This window comes from Haliotis asinina, chromosome 10 (genome assembly GCF_037392515.1).
Source record: "Haliotis asinina isolate JCU_RB_2024 chromosome 10, JCU_Hal_asi_v2, whole genome shotgun sequence".
In the NCBI taxonomy this organism is placed as follows: Eukaryota; Metazoa; Mollusca; class Gastropoda; order Lepetellida; family Haliotidae; genus Haliotis; species Haliotis asinina.
The window spans coordinates 48,702,512-48,723,462 of record NC_090289.1 but is presented as its reverse complement, the minus strand read 5'-3'; the positions used below and the strand labels follow the sequence as shown (position 1 = coordinate 48,723,462).

Sequence of the window (20,951 nt, the reverse complement as noted above, 5' to 3'; positions counted from 1 at the left end):
AATCAGAACATAGCCTGTGTTATGAATAAGTTTACACATCAGTGATAATCGGTATTGGATATGAAGACGATAACAGAAGTCAAATATGTAAGGGAAGTGATCGTTAATCTAATTATTGTCAGTTGCGGCGCGGTGCGAGACATGACCCTGTAGTCCGGTCCACAACGTTAGCATGGATGTCCTCCTTTAGAGTCTTTCCTGGACAGGGCTTCCTTCTGGAATAGTTTCCGATACATTGTAGACAATACTAGATGTGTTTTTATACTCACTGATAAAGCACTGCAGATTCTGGATGTAAACAGACCCGGGGAACACGAGGAGGTGAGGATTATAGGAATCAGATAGATGTGAGCTACAAAATAGGCAATGTTTCAAACACTAAAAACCACTGTTGATGCATTTGTATTGATCGAAATCCAAGTCAATTATTTCTGAATTAGGAATAAGTCATCCGGTACTGCTATAGAAAAAACATTGAATGGGGTCGTATGTTCTGAATAGATGTTCAATAGTTGCTCAAACTTTATCCCAGTCATCAAATACAAACTGATTTGCGGTCCTCAACTTATTCATATGAAAGACTGAGTTCACGAAGAAGGAATGATAGACAGTTTGTCTTTGATTTGAATGAACTATAAAAGTAAAAATCAAAATTTGTGTTAGGAACTTCATCGATATTACGACTGTATAATCTCGACCAGGTCCGTGCCTTGTGTAGCAATCTTAAGCGCGCACTCAGGCTGCTGATGACGCCTGCGCCAAGATGGCGACTGGTGGCAGACGACAATACAGCAGAGGAAATGGCGGGAAGGAATCGATACTGAGACGAGAGGTTGATGGCTGTGCTCACTCACAGTTAACCGCCTAAGGTCACACAAACAACGTTCTTTGAAAGTTTTAATGATCTCCCTCCACAATATTGGACTAGTGCTCGTCATCTGAGGATTACAGTCAAGTGTTGTGCCCTGGCTATTGTGACCACAACTCAGGTAGGTGACTTTCACAAACTGTGTACCACACATAGAGACAGTCAGCTGAAGTTGACTCTGCGCTCTCTCTTCTTTCTCAAGGCGTAGTCAGGTTCTGATGAAACCAATACAAGTTTTCTATACACTGTACATTTATACACTCTTTTTACATGGGGTGTGAAAATAGCCTCAGGTGTAAAGTATTGTAAAATTTTAGATATATGAACTTCACTATGTATGTATGTATGTATGTATGTATGTATGTATGTATGTATGTATGTATGTATGTATGTATGTATGTATGTATGTATGTATGTATGTATGTATGTATGTATGTATGTATGTATGTAAATTGAGGTCTTAACCTGTTTGAAAAAACACTAACATTGACAAATAACTTAAGATAAACTTATCTAAAAGAAGAAAACATGCCAATGATGGTTACATGTTTATGTCAGGCGATGCATTCTAGGATGACAACACCAGGCCAGACAAACTAACAATGTTCTTGCGGGGAATGTAGGGGTTAAATCGACGCTGCATACTAACCAATGCTACACGTCTGACTGGTCATACTTTTGATAAAGATAACAGAACGTTAAAAAAGTGATAAAACTGTATTTGCTGATCAATAGTATGATTCGGTGAATCTCCAAAACGAACTAAATACTTTCTCTTCTAAAATCTAAACTGATACCAGTGCAGGAATATATTCCTAATAGAACTATTCAAACTACTACTACTACTACTACTACTACTACTACTACTACTACTACTACTACTACTACTACTACTACTGCTGCTGCTGCTGCTGCTGCTGCTACTACTAGCACACCTACTTAAGGACCGCTACTACTATTACTACTACTACTACTACTACTACTACTACCACTACTACTACTGCTGCTGCTGCTGCTACTACCACATCTACCTCTGCCACAACTGCTACTACCGCTACTACTATTCCTGTAGAGGTAAGTATAACGAATATGCCCAATGACCTCTGATATGCAGAGAGCCAAGACCCTCTGACAGAAGAATCCACATTGCGCAATAGCGGAGTCAATTCCATTCAAACGGTGCCAGTTTTAGATTTTCAAATGACTGGTCTCCGTGCTACTTTATTGGTCACATAGATGTGAGTCATCACATATAATAATAATAGACCGTATAAAGTAGCAACATTCCTGTGCGTTATTGGATATTTACTTGAGTCACACTGAAGACGAAAGCTGACTTACTTCCCTCCTTGCCAAGATAGAAGCCCAGATAAGACGTACAGGTAAGATGAATTGCCTCACGACAAAAGTAATGTGACCAGACAGATAGGTGGAAACATATAACCTTTTAAGCTAAATGCTTAAAACCCAAACTACCCCTTTTCTTAAAGTAGTTGAATGGCACAGAGGAAGAGAAATGTCTTGCATGCCGAAGAATCAATATACTGTTAAACTACGAATGGTACTTGTCCTTCTGATCAAAGTCAATAATGGCATCAATACCTTGTGTCTAAACTAATGGGAAAAGATGGTATGCAAATGCGTCTAATTATATAGCTTTAAGGTTTAAAAACATCTTACCTTTATTTATTATATTTCTATCAACGACAACCATGTGATTGAAAAGGGACATCACGCCTTTTGAATGTCCCTTTCCTTTTAAACACAATAAAGTCCTTATGCCATCATACATTAAGAGTTCTGTACATACGAGTTAGTAAATGTCTAATTATTTTAAGTTCCCATTACCGATGTACACCAGTTTGAAAAAGGGTGAACTATCGGGTTGTGTCTTTACATTTCATTTATGTAGCTATGACAACGGCAATCATAAAGGTTTTTCTATGATTACGATTGTTATATATGTGTTCAAAAGTTGCTTCTTTATGTGGTAGTCTTTGTAATAACGTCTCTGGCCGTGATACATTTGTCTTGAACCAAATGATAAAAACAGAGGATGGAGTATTACTGTATTGTTTTGTAACTTAGGATTAGCAGTACAGAATGCCAGCATTAATGATGTTTGAAATAGCTTTTTGATCATGTCACTATAACGTGTCTAGCCGTTAGATACATTTGTCTGGAACCAGATGATAAAAACAGAAGATGGAATTTGACTGTGTTGTCTTTATGACGCAGGATTAGAAGAATGCCAGCATTAATGAGGTTTGAAATAGCTTTTGAACATTTCACTATGAAACATATTATATATTGTGAAAGTCTGTGATGACGCCAAACTGTAAGTGAGTCTGCATTTGAATTAATGAAACTGAAACTATAACATGAAACTTTCTCAATCCCAAAACCTTCTTCTTTTAGCTGTTACTTTCCCAGTAACATCTCTTGAAGATCTTCAACAGTTCTTTAACCCCACGGGACAACCTATGTTTTGCATCAACTTCGTTTCCTTAGTTAATCAAAATGGCAAAGAATACATATTTTGACTACTTTGCACAAATAAAAAACATACGTGTTCCAAGCAATCCTTTGTCTCAACCTAGAGTTGCCCATGTGTATATTTCTTCAAATACGTGCACATCTACACGTAACAATTCCAAGTACACGTTCCTTAACATAATCTCACTGCAGTATAGATGAAACAGTGTTGTTGCCATGTGAATATATCAGTCAGTAGTAAAATGTGACTATTTTGGAATGGACTCTGACTATGACTAACTTGACTTTGTGACTAATGTGGCAGTCCTGCTATGCATGGGTATCTTGTACGGATGGGAAAGGCTTCATTAACTCACTGTACCTAATGATTTAAGACTTGCAAAGTGCCCAGGTAGTTGGTATTGATAATACAATGTGCCGTTTGCGATTGACATCCAATGATCTAGGCAAATCAAAACGCCTTTGAGAAGTTGAGTTGGATATTGGCGCTATACAAATATTAGCGTAATAGTTGTTTCAACTCTAACATTTATTTAATTATATATGAATTCATTTGCTAATACCCGCTACTTGACTGGATGCAGCAAGAACACTGTACGTTTCCCCATCTTTGTTTTGTCAATGATGGATCACGACAATGGCGACAGATACATCTATAATAGAATGTATCGAGAGACATCGTAATTTGATAAGTCGTTGTGTAAATGAGAGCAAACCGGAAACATACATTGTGTTAACGCGCTGTCTCCTCTCATGTCAGGCGTACATCAAACGGTTGTCACGGTGGGAGGCGAGTCCTTCAATGTCTTAAAGACATCTCCACTAATGTACTAAACAGATTCCTAATGTACTAAACAGATTCGTATAGTTTTGATAATTCCATACGTCTGATCGCGTTATGCTCTGTTCACTAATAGTTTTCTGGAAATGGCTAAACACGATCAGAACTAGATCTGTATTGGCTAAAATTATGCTTAATTTGAATAGTGTCTTCGTGTTATGCCCTTGATGTGACGCCATGTGAAGTTGTTGTAGTTGATCCTGAAGCAAGGAATCGCTTCTGTAGATGCTGCTTACCAAGTACAACCAATGAAACATTTGTCTTCATGCTAGCGTTGATACTACAGCTATGTCAGTCATAATCAACAAGTTTAGATACCTGCTTGGAGACATTATTATCGGAAATTTTTGGGGCTCGTTCAGTGTACTCCCGGAAACAAATTCGAGCAAACGATCAACTCTTACTATTCGTTTTGTAGTAGTATGGTTGCACAAAGATTTAATATACTGCATCATCATCATCATCATCATCATCATCATCATCATCATCATCATCATCATCATCATCATCATCTATGAACTCCGGTGGTTCCGGTGGATTAAATGGCCAGTATCTTCCATGTTCTTCACAAGACACCACTCTCGCTGACCAGGAGGTTTCAGTGTGTGATCCTACCAAATGTAGCTCCGCAGATATATGCCCACGCTATCGGCCAATATTCAGTAGTATCTACTTCCAGACTGATGTGCTATATAAAATGTCTTGCCGACTGGGGCCTTCAACAACTTTTTGTCGTCTTACATTCAAGAAAATTTAGCACAATACGGAATGATTATAATCGAGATCTGCCAATATGTGAACGCGATATCGCAATGTTTCAGGGCGTTTACGGTATATTTACGTTTCTTCAAACCAACCACTTATCTCACAACATGGTATTCCCAGGAGGTTAATAAAACGAAACGAGTTTGTCTGATGAGACGCAGCACGGCTTATCATTCACGACCTTCAGTATACTCGCAAAGAATACAGTCGACCACACTCTCTGGATACGTCACTGGCGTTTTTCTGACTTTGATGCTTGTGTTGAAATTTGTGTCACAAAAAAAAAAAAGCACTAACTGCACTAAAAGTCATCTTGAACTGTAATACGTTTGAACTATGTTTAAGAATACAACACAAAACTAAAGGCAGATATATTTTCTTTCCCGTTCACCAACACCCATCACATACAGCAGTAATGCTCTGGGCATGTACATTTAGACACATACATCCGATTATATTACAGAGTGTTTGCCTCAAAGGGTGTCTCGCAACAGCCTCATTTTACAAGAAATCGGAAGCTCATCTCACTGAAGTATCTAATGTTGAGAATTTCGCTGGAGGGATTCAGCCTTTCTATTTTTTATGAACCATCCTCAGATTGTTTCTTAATTCGGGCAGAGAATGTAGATCTGTAAGAAGTCTTTTATATGAAGCAGCATTAGGACTCCAGAATGTGTTCTTTACAGACGGAATCTAGCTGAGCTCAAATACATCAGTGGCAGAAGACTAAATATGTAAGTGCATCAGAGGATAATGTAATCTGATGCGAAAACTGAGCATGTTTCATCGATTATTTTCCATGCTTTAATCACATAAACAGCTGCAAGGTGTCAATTAACGTCTGTAGATGTCATACAGATATATCTGCAGGTATGTGGTGAGGGTTTCAGCTCTTAGGAACGTGTTCTGAGAAGATTACAAGATTCCATATCTCAGAAGAACATTCAAATTTGTTATGTTGTCATATGGAGGACGTGTCCAAATTTGACGGACCGCGGACACAAATGTTGGTGCAGTTCCTTATTTTGATAGGTAGCATGCGTTTATGGTTTTTACAATGTAAACGACCAAGTTTCCTTTGCATGTGTTTGATGACAGGTGCCATCGGTGGCGCCGGTTGTGCTAAACTTTTGGCGAACACCTATAATCGTCACTTTGATAAAATAATTATGATTCACTTTCTTTTGATTTGTAAGTATTTTGTATGTCGCTTTCATCTGAAACTGAATCCAAAAAAGATACCTTCTCACACTCCTTCAGTTCTTCCATTTCCAGAGTTCCGAGTCTACGTATCAATGAGAGACTTCTCTTTTATATCCTTTAGTAGTTTGGTGATAAGGGAAATTAAAGTCAATAATATCGACAATTGGTCTTACACATTATATCAACTAACATCATAGATAAAACTGAGTATTTGAGTTATTGTTTGATCTTTAGAAATTCATCTGTTATAAGGAACAGAATAATTTTCTTACCAGTAAGATCAGGCCGAGTCTCCGTGCCATGGTATTGAATTACTTGTCAGTGTTTCAGTTGCTGCTATGTAGATAAGCTCATTACAGGTGTTCGCTGAAATGTCACAGGGTAATACATAAATGAAAGAGAAACTGCGACAGCCATACTATTGATTCACGATCGATTTCATTGCACATCCCTATCCTAAAAAAATGCTTGATGTCTGTAAGTCAGGAACAAAAACGGTTTTTAAAATATGTCGGTATTTGGGGTACAGGTAGATGGGGTGGTGTGGAGATGAATGTGGCTCAGAATTACCTCACCTGATTCGAGATTGCCGGTTTTATACAGCCAGCTGACATTAAATGAATGACGATTTTAAGCACAGTAAATGCTGATTTTATAGCAACTGTCCACTGAAACAGGGTGAATCAATTGAAACAAATATACTTCGAGCTGACCTTTCTATTCCTTAAACGCAGATACCAGTGAAGAATTGATCTTCAGTAACCCATGCTGTCATAAGTGGCAACTAACAGGATCGGGTTGTCAGGTGCGTTGACGTGGTTGACACATATCATCGTATCCTAGTTGATTAGATTGATGCTCATGCTGCTGATCACTGGAATGTTAGGTCCAGACTTCATTATTTACGGGCTGCCGCCGTATAGTTGGAATACTGCTCATTGCGGATTTAAACAACACACCAACCAACCTTAAGTGGGGTAACAACAAGTGTCATGCTTATCGTCTTTTGGTATAACACAATCAGGGGATCGAACCACTGACCTTCCGCTGCTGTCTGTGTAGACGCCCTATAGTACACTCTGAATCTGCGACATGTTAGGTGCCCTGTGGGAAGGTATGATATACATCTCCCCTGGCCGAGTTAATTTCGGTTATGCATTTCTTTGATGCATCTTTTCATCCTTGTACGCGTCAATTCATTCGGGAGATTGTTACACCGTTGTGAGCCTAGGGCTATTAATGATACCATATTTGACATGTGACAAACTCAAAACAAGCTAGTTCGTTGTAGTTTATTGTGTGAGTGTGTGTGTGTGTGTGTGTGTGTGTGTGTGTGTGTGTGTGTGTGTATGTGTGTGTGTGTGTGTGTGTGGAGGAGGGGGGGGGAGTCCTTTTTAGAAACAAGCGTTTAGTTCACTAAAAACATTTCATATGAGTTACTATTAATAATCCAGTTTATTCACAATATTTTGTAAATAAAGTATAGACGAACCATGAGACCCCATAATTTCTAGGCTTCCACTCTGCTCTGAATGTAATACACAGGTGTCACTGTAGGCAAATGGCATCGACCGACACATACACCAGTGTGTTCTCTCTGCAGTGAATGAGTACCTAGTAATATGTGATCACGAAATGAAGATATGATTGCGACGCAGCTTCACTTTCAGTAGTATACTTCCCCAGGGTGAAGCACGTGAAGACCCGGGCTAGAACTGGTCCTAGATTTTCGAATCTATCTTACCGCTAAGATCGTCGTAAGTTAATGCTAATGTATGGCACTTTACGACTTTCTTAGCGCTAAGAAAGCTTCGAAAATCCAAGCCATGGTCTACAGTAACTCATTCTTGGCGTAAGAGGCGACTGACAGCATCGGATGGTCAGGTTCCCTCACTTGGTTGACACGTCATCGTACCCCAGTTGCTTAGATCGACGCACATGCTGTTGATCACTGGATTTTCTGGTTAAGAATTAACTATTTATAGACCGCCGCCACGTTGTTGGAATGATGTTGGTCGCAACGTGAAACAACAAACAAACCACAAGGAGCAGAGACTGAAATCTGACTGCACATTGATCCCTAGTCTGCCGTGCTAACAATGTTCCACCGTTGGTGTTTGTTTGGTGAACGAACGAGCATTCACGGACTTGTGTTCGCCTAACGTTCATTTCTTGTAGCTGATTTGTCGACAGTCATGACAAACACGTGACATTCTGTTCCTGAGTCATTCCTCGGACTACTTGTGTATCAAAGCTGCTTCAATGGTGCGAATCTAGAAGTGTGCCTTGCCGTGTATCCTCAAAGGAAGCAGGGTTAAACAAATATCATTGCCTTAGATCCTTTAACTCTTTCTTTTAACTTGGCTCGTCAAACAAACCAATGTGCACCGTGCAGCAGTAATTGTCTAATCTGATGACGCTGTCTCGATACTGTTTGTCGGAGAACGCCTCGGCTCACGGCTTGTTCTAATAGGCTTATTTAAAGAATATGTTTGTGGTTTCTGGACTGAGAGATGCCGGTCGCAAGCTTCCTTTTCCTGTTACTGGGCTGTTCTGTACCACAAGGAGAAACCGACTTTGTTGGTAGTGGATGTTCCCTACCTTACACCCCACTACTCACGCGACGCCCATCAGAACCTTTGAATGACACTGACACTCCTGATACAGGAGAGTCTCTGCCTGAGACCCTATTACACATGTGCCGTCCATCTCAACCTCGGGGGGAGACTGACAATGGTATTCGCTCCCGTACACCCCATTTCGGTTGTGTTCACTCTGCCTCAGAGATACAGCTGGCAGTGTTGATATTTGCTGTTTTATACCCCAACACACCTGTGATCTTCTGTACCTCTGAGATGAAACGTACAAAGATGTGCATGGATATCCTTTATCTTACACCCCATCACCATATGTCCAGACTTACCGAGGGGTAAAGAAAATACCGTAGTTTGTGGAGATTTTTTATCTCACAACCCTACCATCAACATCACCATATGTCCATACCTATCAAAGGTAAAGCAACCTGTGTTCCTAGTGAATGTTCTCTACTTTACACCCCTATTTCCTCTACCATCACCATATGCATCCCTCTTTACCTCAGGGGTGAAGAAAGGAATGGTCCTTAAACCTATATCACCGATTTTGCTATCCTTCTCTATTCCTGGGGCGCACCGGCAGTAGAGTGACAATCTCCACCTACCCGTTACTCTCTTCACACGCGAGGCTGCTTTTCCATATAGTTAAGTGTGCAGAGACAACCAGTATGGTCCTTATTGGCTTTAAGTGACTCTTTGATCTTCTGCGTGTTATGTTCGTCAAGGGGAAAGTAATAAGAACAAACACAAAAGCTGTCTGCGAGACAATATCCCTCTCATTGCCTTGTTACACGGGCAGGTAGACATGTGATCTAACAACCTCAACAAATGAGACGTTAGCAATTCACGGCGAATGTAATAGTGTCTGATTCGTACCTACTGATGAGGTTGAAGCGCATCATGGAAGTCTGATATATACAGGCAGGGAATCAAACATGGGTCATCTGGTGCTGATAGGAGCATGCTCTTCCCTTATTATTATCGGTGATGACGTATTTGCACTGGACATATGTAGAGTTATGCAAAGCACATTTTCATTGACAGAAAGTAAATGGTTATTTCCATAATCGTCAGAAAGCTGTGACGAAAGCTTTGAACGGCTCTACCTCTGTCATGGACATATATTTATGAATCATTATTTAATTCTGATGATGCAAATTGTCGCGTGAATGGGTTGGTCAAAATAGGCAGCTGCATTGGACATATGATTGGTCACTGATGGTTCTTCTTAGAACTACCTTGACATAATGTAAATGCTTTGCTAAGAGAGTCGATGTTGTAATACAACAAGATGAATATTCAAGAAACACCCTTTTGAAACTTCTAAAGCAGTAGCTGCGGGAAATGTGGTTAGACAAAGGGACAAAGTTCCAATAGTGACTTTCATTTCTAGTTCCGGTGACTAACATGAAACCGTCGACGCCCCAGATTGAGAAGCTTCGACCATCTGTCCTCACCGATTCTAGTGGGAGTAACAGGCATACATGGATACACAGACAGTAATAGTAAGAGATCACTATCCCAAAATATATTCATAGATATAAGAGCTTACATACATCAGAATCTCTTATTTTCCCAACATCATATAAAACAGGCATTATTGTTTGTTGAAGTCATTATGTTTATAAAGCTGTGTTCTGAAATAGGATGGACAAATATTAATGAATGGCTCAAGACTATGAGCATCCAAGGTGTCTGCTCCCTTGCACAAAGATTTCATCAGAAAGGTGAGAGTAAGGTGTAGCAATACCTTATGAAGGTTATAACCATGGGAAAGATAGGACGATGCGTAACAAGATATTCCAAACCGAAACGCAAAGGTCATCCCACAAAATCGGTACCTCCAGAACTCGATTCTGAAATCAGGTCGGTGACTAATTAAGGAAGTATACCGAATAGTGACAAGAATTCGTTATTTTTATACAGGTATGTTATAAGCATAACGAAGAGAGTTCTCATGGATACCAACTCTTCATTATGAAGAACACAACGTTTAGGAGTATTTCATTCCTTACCCTTTCATCAGGTGAAGGAAAGCTATGTGGCAGAGAGCATATATATGTACATGTAAGAACACCAATAATATAAGACAACAAAGATGCATGCCAAACAAAGACCATTCGAAGACCTGATGCTATAAGCAGTTGAAAGTCTGGTAGTAAGAAACCCCTGACTGCTGTTATGCAGGCAAAGTCAAGCTTGTCACTGTTTCTTATTTATATAAAGTGAATACTGATAAATTATTTTTACCGCCGTACATTTGTTGACACCAACACTGCAATCTTCTTCTCCATCTTGCTGTCTTAATGAAAAAATGTAGGAAGAACACTCGACAGAAAAGTTTAGTCTATTTTCAGCATATTGAGTGTATCCTTGATATTTGAATCAACTGTACACACTTGAAATGTGAAAAAAGTGAAGTGAAGTGAAGACGCGTCAGTCGTTCTGTTTGGTATAGAGGCTGTCATATAGCAGAGGTCTTTTCCACTGCATGTGTGTTCTCAGAGTTTTAAATTTGATGAATGTATGAGGTGAACAGAACCAACTGTCTCAGGAACACAAAATAGCCGAAAACTGGAGTTGAGCTTTGTTGCAGTGTGTCCTTGCATTACATTGAAGTAGTGAAAAAAACCATCATGAGCATAGCGAAATAGGTAGTCGGTGACGGTTGATTAACTGATGGTGAACATACAGTGTCTATGTAACTACTGAGATATAAATAAACATGTCCATACTGAGGGGAAATAGAAAGTATACATTTTTTTGTTCTTGTTTTTGTAATTGAATATTGCAGACACTATTGTAAGAAGAAATATGAACAGATAATCATCATTCATTCCTGCTACACATTTGTAAAAGTCATCTCTGGGAACGTAATACGTGCACAGATACGTGCATGCAAAAGTCAGTGAATGCATCCCTGGATTTTATAGTGCCAGTCCAGTGGATTGCCCTGTTACAGTGTTTACAAAGAATGCTCATTCCGACTCCGAGCCGACAGCTTGTTTGTGTGTTATCCCGTTAATGCCGAAACGTTTCCAGGCAGGGTATCAACAACTTACGTCGTCTTAAAGGTCTCTCAGCACACACTGACCCCGATTATAATCCTTGGTCCGTGGTTGTACCACATAGGGCATCACATGCAAACCTAACTGTCGCTAGTTACTGCCTTCATCTTACACCCGTGACGATTCGGGCTGGAATTGGTCTTCAGTAACCCGTAACGTTGGTCAGGCTTACTTGACACATGTCAGCGTGCATCAACTGTGCAGATCATCTTGTTGATTACTGTTCCAGACCGCTGTCATATAGTTGGAAAATTGGTGAGTGCGGCGTAGAACAACGACTAAACCAAACGAAAGCCTTCATTTTCATCTGATTCGGTATTCTCTAATAGATTGTTTCACCCAGTAATGCCTTCGGCAGACCTCTGTTTATGTTGCATTGTTCTATAAGGTGTCATTGATGAACTCAGGGTAGATTTCAATCGTAAATATTGAATGTTTGACGAGTCGCTGTCACGATGACATTGTGCGTATGGAAACGCCCCCCGCGAAACACTGACACTCTTTACAAGCCCACAATTTGATTGCAAGAGTGGCAAGATCATTAAATAATCTCTGACAGGTAATCAATAATACTGCATAGATTTCCATGAACCGTGATGAGAAAGATCGACTTAATATAACTGAATATGTCTTGTATCATTGATTTGATGTCCTGAGTGAGTGAGTGAGTGAGTGAACTGTGATTAAAAACATTTTAGATCTATCAAGCAGCACCCAACTGTCATTATATGGGCGATAGACCAAGGTTCATTATCGGCGTAGTTGCAAAGCAGATTGTGTTACACGAAATGGGCTAACCTACGTGCCGTAGGCCAACTGGTTTTGCACTGGCCCAATCTGACATGCACGATGAAACCATGGCTATATCCCAGACCCTCAGAATAAATTAGAAAAAAATATGCTGTCTAGAATGTCTCAGTTCTTGAAATTAAGCATAGTCGTAACTCTCATAACGTACCATAGACTAGATAGTTGTAGTGCTAAGTTTGCTGTGCTCAACGGTACCATGGAGTGTCAGAAAGACTGTACTGAACCCGGGCACATTCGTAATTTGTGTAAAGAAATCGGGAGCTACCAATGGGATGTAAGCGAATCAATGAAGAGGTCATATATTTGCTATGTTTTCCCTGAATCGTGTCAATCATATCATTGTTAGAAGAGACAAAGTTAAATGATATGAATAATATCATTCAATTTATCTAGGATCAGTTTTGTTAGCTTGTATGTGTCTGAAGCTATATACTGGAATATTCCAAAGAGCTTTATGGTTGTCATTTCCACGACACCCTCTGCATATAATCTGAGTTGTACAATGGATGGACCCAGAGTCAAACCCACAAACGTAGACATTGTGTAATAAGAACACTCCGCGTCAGTGTCTGTTTAAAATGCAATGTCCGTACCAACGCTGGCATCCACGCACAGTGTGTTAGACAGTCACATCTGTTGTTGCAGAATTTACATCTTGAGGTAAAATCGCACAGTGACGGTTACGTGTACGACGTTACTGATCCTGAGCAGCAAAGATGAAGCCTTCTGTTTCACTTTTCATGCCAGGCGCTTACTTCTATGGGCAGGATTCAGCAGAGTTGCTCTTTTCCTCAACACATTGCACCTAAGCTCATGCTGCAGTCGTGCAGAAAGCCTCCTTTAAACAAACTGATACTGTACTGATTTGATATAGCTGTCATAATTTACCCAAGTCTAATATTACATAAGTTTAGAACAGGAGACATCTTTTGATATCTTTTCATCAGTTGATGTTATGCAAAGCATAGTATAGGACCTGATTGTGGGGAACAGTTTTAGCAATATACCTCCGATTTTCAATCAGAAATGACGTGAACAAAATACACAAGGGATAAACAGAAACCAGCATTAACGAAGATGAATCGAATCGAAAGAAATATCAAAATCTTTGAGTCGAATATCCTGCCCTGTCAGATAAGCGTACATATCAAAGGCTTTGTACCCATGCTGCTAGTTTGTGCTGCTTTTGTTCATTCTGAAAGTGTTGTTTACAGACGGCCACTGTGCCTCTCGGTGGGACAAGTCCTATCTCCAATACGGTTGGGAGACTACTGGTCTATCTCACGGTCCCTGAACCACATTATTTTCCCTACTGCCAAGCCCTCTCTGCAAGTTTAAAGCCATAAATGAAACAAGTCTAGATTACCACAGGTTCTGAAGCTCCTGTTTCCCACGGGTTCCTTAAGTTTTCAATGTTTATAGTATTGGTCAGTTTGTTACTATCAAAATTAAATATATTTAGACTCTAAGCATTAGTCTAGGAGGCTACTTGTGGGTCCTTAACCAGCTTTTGAAGGTTAGCCCTGGAAGAAAGAAGATGTATGCTTGGTTCAGGGGAATATGTCCTTCTTGCCAAGGCCCACCGCGCAGCATAAGGCCGTGTTTAATGTCGTTTTTTATTATCATTATATTTTGGCAATATTGATCAAATAATCTGGAACATTTTGGATTCGGATGATTCAACATAGTGAGTTCCTATTAACAAGATAGCTGAACTGTGTTGCAAACACATGCATATGGCATCACTTGATCAACTCGAACATACGAGATTATAGGTAAAAGTAATAAATAGATAAGAAAAGAAATGGATAAATGGGTCCAGGTAACGGATGCGCTTAAGCGCAGGCTGGCCATACGTCATGTATTACATAACCGGAACTGCCCTAGGAGGGGATAATACCTTCACTTTGAGACACCAGTTTGTCTACGAAAGACACGTCAAACTAATTAAGGGACACAATCGAATATTTTGGTTCAAACACTTCCTTCTGTCTGTACTGTGACGGCTTCATCCCTTACCAGCCTACTCCACAGACATCCATTTGATGCATCAGACTCGTTCAGAGCCTTAGACTAGCTGCATGTACCCTCTAGCATGTCTTGCACGTTCGTCCTCAATAATACCTCTGGCTTGGACGACAGACAAATTACTGTACAAACTTGCAGTGACTACAAACACTTTACTGGGGGAGGGGGTGGTGGTGGTGGTGGTGGTGGTGGGGTGTTCGTAAAAGGTGGTTTAAAGGACGGAAGAATAGAGGGATGGGTCTTAGCAGTATGGACAGTGCGACGGTAAGGGAGAGGCTTAGACCCATTGACAGCACCTTGGTCACAGGGGTATGACTAGGGGTGCAAACTGATCGATAGTATCTACTGAGGTTGTAAGAGCAGAGGTTGTAAACACAGAGGTATCATCAAGCGACAGGGGACGCGAGGTAGACTCGGTGGGAGTGAGGGGAGGTTCCCAGGGTGGGGTTTATCAACAGAATGATAGCATCAATTGACGGGGGACAATCAATTGGGGTTTGGAGAGGTTGTCAGGGGAAGGGGTTGTAATCAGAAAGATAGCATCAAGGGACAGGGGGACACGGGGTAGACACAATGGGGTTGGGGGGAGGTCGTCAGGGTAGGGGTTTTCAACAGAAAGATAATATCAAGTGACAGGGGAACACGGGGTAGACTCGGTGGGGGTAGGGGGAGGTCGTCAGGGGAGGAGTTAACAGAAAAATAGCATCAAGTTACAGGGGGATACGGGGTAGACTCGGTTGGGGTGGGTGGAGGTTGTCAGGGGTAGGGGTTGTAAACAGAAAAGTAGCATCAAGTGACAAGGGAGAGGGTTTGAACGGCGGGGAAAGATCAGCTGGAGGGATGTAAACAGGAGGGATGTAATCTAGTGATACTGGGAGTAGGCAGATGGGGGAGCGCTGTTAACATGTAGCATCTTGTGACCGGGGAAGGGGGTAGATCTGGAGGAGCGGGGGAGACTTTATTGTTGAATTGTAACATCTTTTGTAAGGAAGGGAGACAATAATCGATGCCATTTGTCATCCTGCCACATAGGAGTAGAAAGAAAGTATTCTTTGCAAACTCGGGGAAGTGAAAAAAGGTCATCGCAGCGTCACCTGAGCCCTCCAGGGAGTTGGCGTTGATTAGGATGTAAGGAGCTGTGTTTTTATTGACTACTTACCGAGCGTAGTTAAAGGATAAAATCTCCCTTCTCTTCGTCCATTACATCTCTGTGAAACACGCTTAGATTGCGACTGTTTTAATTATCTTTGTACCAAATGAATGTTGTTTTAATACTTCTCAGCATTTTTACGCTATTAATACAGATTTACTTTAATTATGGTTGTAGATGCTGATTGCATATCTTATGGGTTGTCTATATCCACGAATGTGGAGACGTTTACGTTAACACATAGTGCGTCAAACACCTTCAACAATCACATCAGATGTGATGGTACATATATGGTCTGGTTAAATACCACGTTAAACTCGTCAAATATCAATTTGCTGGACTGTGTTTTTGCACTATACAACATGACATGTTACAGGTGGGGCTATTAACAACATAATATGTCAGATGTGTTTGTAATATATAACATATGCTGGCTGTGATGCATTATCATTTGTAGAACATGATAGATCAGAAGTAATGCAATATACAAGATATGTAGGAGGTGATGCAATATACAGGAGTCAGATATTGAGATATAGACAATATGATATGTCATACATGATGTTATTTACAGCATGACTCATCTGATGTTAATGCTGTTACGATAAGGCGTGTACTTTGTGATATATCAAATATAACACTGTATATATATTATGGATATGGTGACTATGTAATACTTATATCAGACGTAACCTCAACAACCATTGTATACAACATGTACAACACTATACGGAATGTGGCGCAATTTAAAAAAAGGTTACTGGGTTGTGTAGTATCTTCAAAGGAAAACCTGAAATATCAATGTCATAGTATATACATATATCCACAGTATATAGAACCACATATCCTATTCGTGAGGTGTGTGTCGCTGCAATATTTTCCTATATTTCCCTGTAAGCATCGCAAATGATCAAGATCCTTATTTCGCACATACCAGAAACAAATTTTATCTAAATAGCATATCTTTGGAGTGAAGATTTGTTTCTGTTCAGTCTCAGAAAAATCTCTGATCTGAAATATATGTATCTACAAAAAGGTAGTGATGAAATTGAAGAGGAGCCAGTCTTAATATTGGGACCGAGAGAGGAGAGACTTGCCCAGTTCTTCCAGACTAGAGTTGGACGCTATTATATTTCCTTGCTACGGGGCAGACTGCATCATATATCCACGGGTTCGCTTTGATTTTTGATATCTGGTCTATTATTATAAACTTGTTTTGTAATTTGTGGGTTTGTCCAAAGGTCACCCTTTCCTACTTTTAGCTTTCATACAATGAAACGGAGCAGAGTTGGTCAAAGCGCCGTTACATCCATATGGTACGCTCATTCATGTGATCGCTGAGTGGTGGAGTTGGGACAGTGTTTGCGTGGAGCGAGGTACCTTTCCTGTCTGTGGTCGCTTCATACCAAACAACGTTAATAGATTACATTTGTATTTCCTTTCTTGAAGCTTTAAGAGTTAAAACAATAACTGATGAACTCAGGATACAGCGCTTTTGAAAGGTATGTCTATGTTAAAATGCTTCCTGTTTGTTTGCTCAATGGACAAGCACAGGAAAAACAACACTGGACAATTTTATGCGCGCGCGCATCAAACACATAAACACACAAACATTTTGTACACCTATATCACCTCACTTACAGTTTATCCCAAAGTCCCTGAGCCATATGTCTTTATGAATATTTACCCACTGAAAGAAGGAAGTCTAGACTTTCTGACAAGTCCAAATCCCCAACCACTGTCTTTCTTTTCAGATTAAATGGCTTTTTCTGTTTCTGTCATAATCATATTTTCAATGACCTCAGTCTATCTCACCCGTACTAGTTCTCCATGAGAGATTTTGCATGGCCTTGCCAAACACTTGACGTCGGGAGCGGCCGATGATCTACGGTCAGCTGTGATTACCCTATTACGGGGACAAACAACCACGTGGTCAGATATGATGAACTGATTCCTCTCTGGGGGACTGATGCTGATTGCCGAGTGATATATGAAGTGCTTGTTGACAGTCCAACACTGCCAACATGGCCATGTTTGTACAGACAGGACAAGCAGATATGCAGGGCAATAAGACCGAGATGTCTCATATTTCTAAAAATTAATTGTCTATCATGACAGTGTAAACCTTGGCGGGTCACGTGAGGCAATATTATCTTATGCAATTCCTTGTATTTTTACACTGCTATTGATTATGAAGATTGTGAGAGGGAAGCAAAATTGTTGGCGTTTAATCTACGACTTCATCATGAATGTTTGGAGAAAGTTTGATTGAAATTACTTCCGAAGCAATGTCTCTGAAAACGTTTAATGGTGGACACGGTAAAGATACTTCCAAATTTGTCCCATCACTGCCAAGACTGACATTTTATTTATTTAGTTGTAATATCGAAGACTCGGGTTCGAATCCCAATATGCATACAGTTGTGAAAGCCTTTTCTGGTGTCACCCGCCGTGGTGTTTCTGGAATGTTTTCTAGCGACGTAAAACCAAACCCAGTCAGTCAGTTATTTGTGAACAACTGCCATGCCTTTGCAAGTGTTTGTGTTATCGTTTGGCATCATCGCTCTCTGATAACAGTTCACAGACATGTGGCTCGAGCTCATGATCCCGATTCGTACAATCGACCCTCCCTGCTTTTAGCAGTTATATCCTATAAATGTGAAAAGGCTTTTGTCACTTATATTCACAATGGTTCTTGGAAATGTGTTTTGTGTGGATTCTGGATAGAAATGGCATCGTATGAGCTCTGATCCAAATACTGCTGATTCCCATATTCTGAAAAGATATTCCAGCTGATATTCTCGTTGGTTGTACAGAAACCATGTTTTCCCATACGCATGTTGTTGCAATGATGAAAATGGCCTCTTGAAAAGCTCCAAGGCTACTTGCACTATCGAACGTTCCATTATCGGAATGCGGCTCCCGTAGATTGTTCGTAAATGTTCATATCTTGCCTTTTCTTTACGTAATTGATTTTCTAGCTCTTCATGTAATTTACTTCATGTAGCCAAATGTCTCTGACATCTGTTTAAATGTCAACATGACTAAAATAATATTGCTTCGTTAGGTAACATTGATAGCTCTTGAAGATGATCACGGGGACCAAGGACGCTGTCAGAGACGAGAGGAGAATCAGTCTTATAAAACATCCTTACCACATCCACCAAGCCAAGAGTTCTCACCTCGTTTTATAGACGCCACTTAGTCCCTGAATACATGTATATATAATTGTCATGGTAGTAATAATTATACTCATTTACATTGAAAAAGAGTCCCACTTAGTTGAAATCTAGACTTGCTTTATTCATTTCTGCCATTGCAGGGAGGGCTAGTCTGCAAGGAAAGTAACACGGGACATGGACTGTGAAACAGACTATTCGCTCCATTACAAAACGATTTGGTAGCCGAATGTTTAAAGCGTCCGCTCATCTCTCTGATGACTGAGGCTCTATTCTTGAATTTGGAATCTAGAATTCTCCGCCCCGATGTTGAACAAAAATATTGCTAAAAGAGAAACCATTCTCATTCACTCACTACCCCACCCGTTGCATGACCACTGATCCCCACGGCACTCCGAACCACACTGCACTTCAAGCCATGCACCCAGTCCATCACATCACAAGTGCAGTATTAATACTGTAGACACATTATTATAATAATATTGAGTCCATTGATATTGCGACACGCCGACAATATGCACACACTTCATACATGTAAGAACCTTGATTCAGAACCCTTCGACGTAACTGTATTAGACAAAGAAAATAAATAAAGCCAATTTCCCCTTCGTCATGTTTGTTGGGGTTGATGATGGTACGATTGACGAGGCATCAGCTTGAGCTTACAGTCAGCTATGTTGGCATCATCACGCAATGATTTCCTCGTGACGATAGTATGTGACTTAAATGAAAGCCTTATGTCGTGTACGCTCTCATTCTCTGCTCTATAATGGACCCAGAACGACAGTGTGTGGATAAAAATTCAATATGGTTCACGTAATGAGAGACCCGTTATCTTATGCATCAAGATTTGTCTATTTAGGACCCAGATGCTTACAAACCTGTTTGCAACATTAACGTTCCTACGCTGATGATGCTATATACAATTCACAAAAATATATGACATGAAGTCACACATAATTTCATATATACCATCTAAGTTCACATTGAGAACGGGTTGGCGGAGAGGCCTAGCGATATGCTAATGTCGGCGAAGGTGCGGGTTCAATTCCCATATGAAGACAACATGTGATACCAAATGTTGTTGTTCGTTATTGGCGGATCATTTGCGGTGTAGGTGGTATAAATTTTTCTTTTTTTTTTTTTTTTTGCAAATATGAATTGGTTGGATATCAGGAGTCTCATTCTATCTGAATCTAAACGGAGTGAGGGAGCATGGTTTACACCGCTTTTAGCAATATTCCAGCAACATCATGACGGGGGACACTAGAAATGGGCTTCACACATAGAACCCATGTGGGGAATCAAACCCGGGTCCTTGGCGTGACGAGTGAACGCTTTAACCTCTATGGTACCCCACCGCCCAGATCTGATTCTAAAAGAAAGGCGTACCCTTCCTGGCTGCAAAGGACCAATATTCACCTTTTCGCATTCTTTACCCACAACGTTCCGAGGCAGTTTCTTCTTCATGAAGAACGACTGCAACATACTCCCCTTTAAGTGCTTTCTCCAATGTCGCTGTAGTTTAGGGATCACATGCCATGTAACCTTCACTACAGCATTATCTACATCTTACATGGCCCTTTAGTGTTTCTCGAAAAGAGTCATCACACTACACGTTGCTTTTGCAACGCTGGTCGTCGCCGTTGACGGCGAACGTAATTTCCGATTTTCTGTAAGGTCTCGACTTTTGAAGTGACTTGCGAATTCTGTGTTCGCATCGGTAACACTGGTCTTTAAAACTGCTGCCTATTGCACTCTACAAGAAGATTCAATCAGATTTCTAAAAAGTTTTGCAATAAAAACTCTCCGTAAAGATATGTGATCAGACGTGTCTCACTCACCAGCTCATGTGTTGAATGTATGAAAGCGAGGGGAGTAAAAATATCTTTCCCATTAGAGAAGTATTACGAAGTCAGGAAGATTTATAAAGAATGTTCATCACTGTT

General features: G+C 40.4%; 1 protein-coding gene across 2 annotated transcripts in view; it reads left to right on the top strand.

The window, feature by feature from the left end:
* The first annotated feature begins 881 nt into the window (after positions 1 to 881).
* LOC137298227 (C1q-related factor-like) overlaps positions 882 to 20,951 on the top strand; it is a 62,257-nt gene continuing 42,187 nt past the window's right edge. The window contains exon 1 of one of the 2 annotated variants that reach the window (XM_067830397.1): positions 882 to 989. The gene's annotated coding sequence lies outside the window, so the exon portion shown is untranslated. Of the gene's footprint in view, positions 990 to 2,204; positions 2,251 to 20,951 lie in introns of those variants that run through there. The other variant, XM_067830398.1, reaches the window with a different exon arrangement.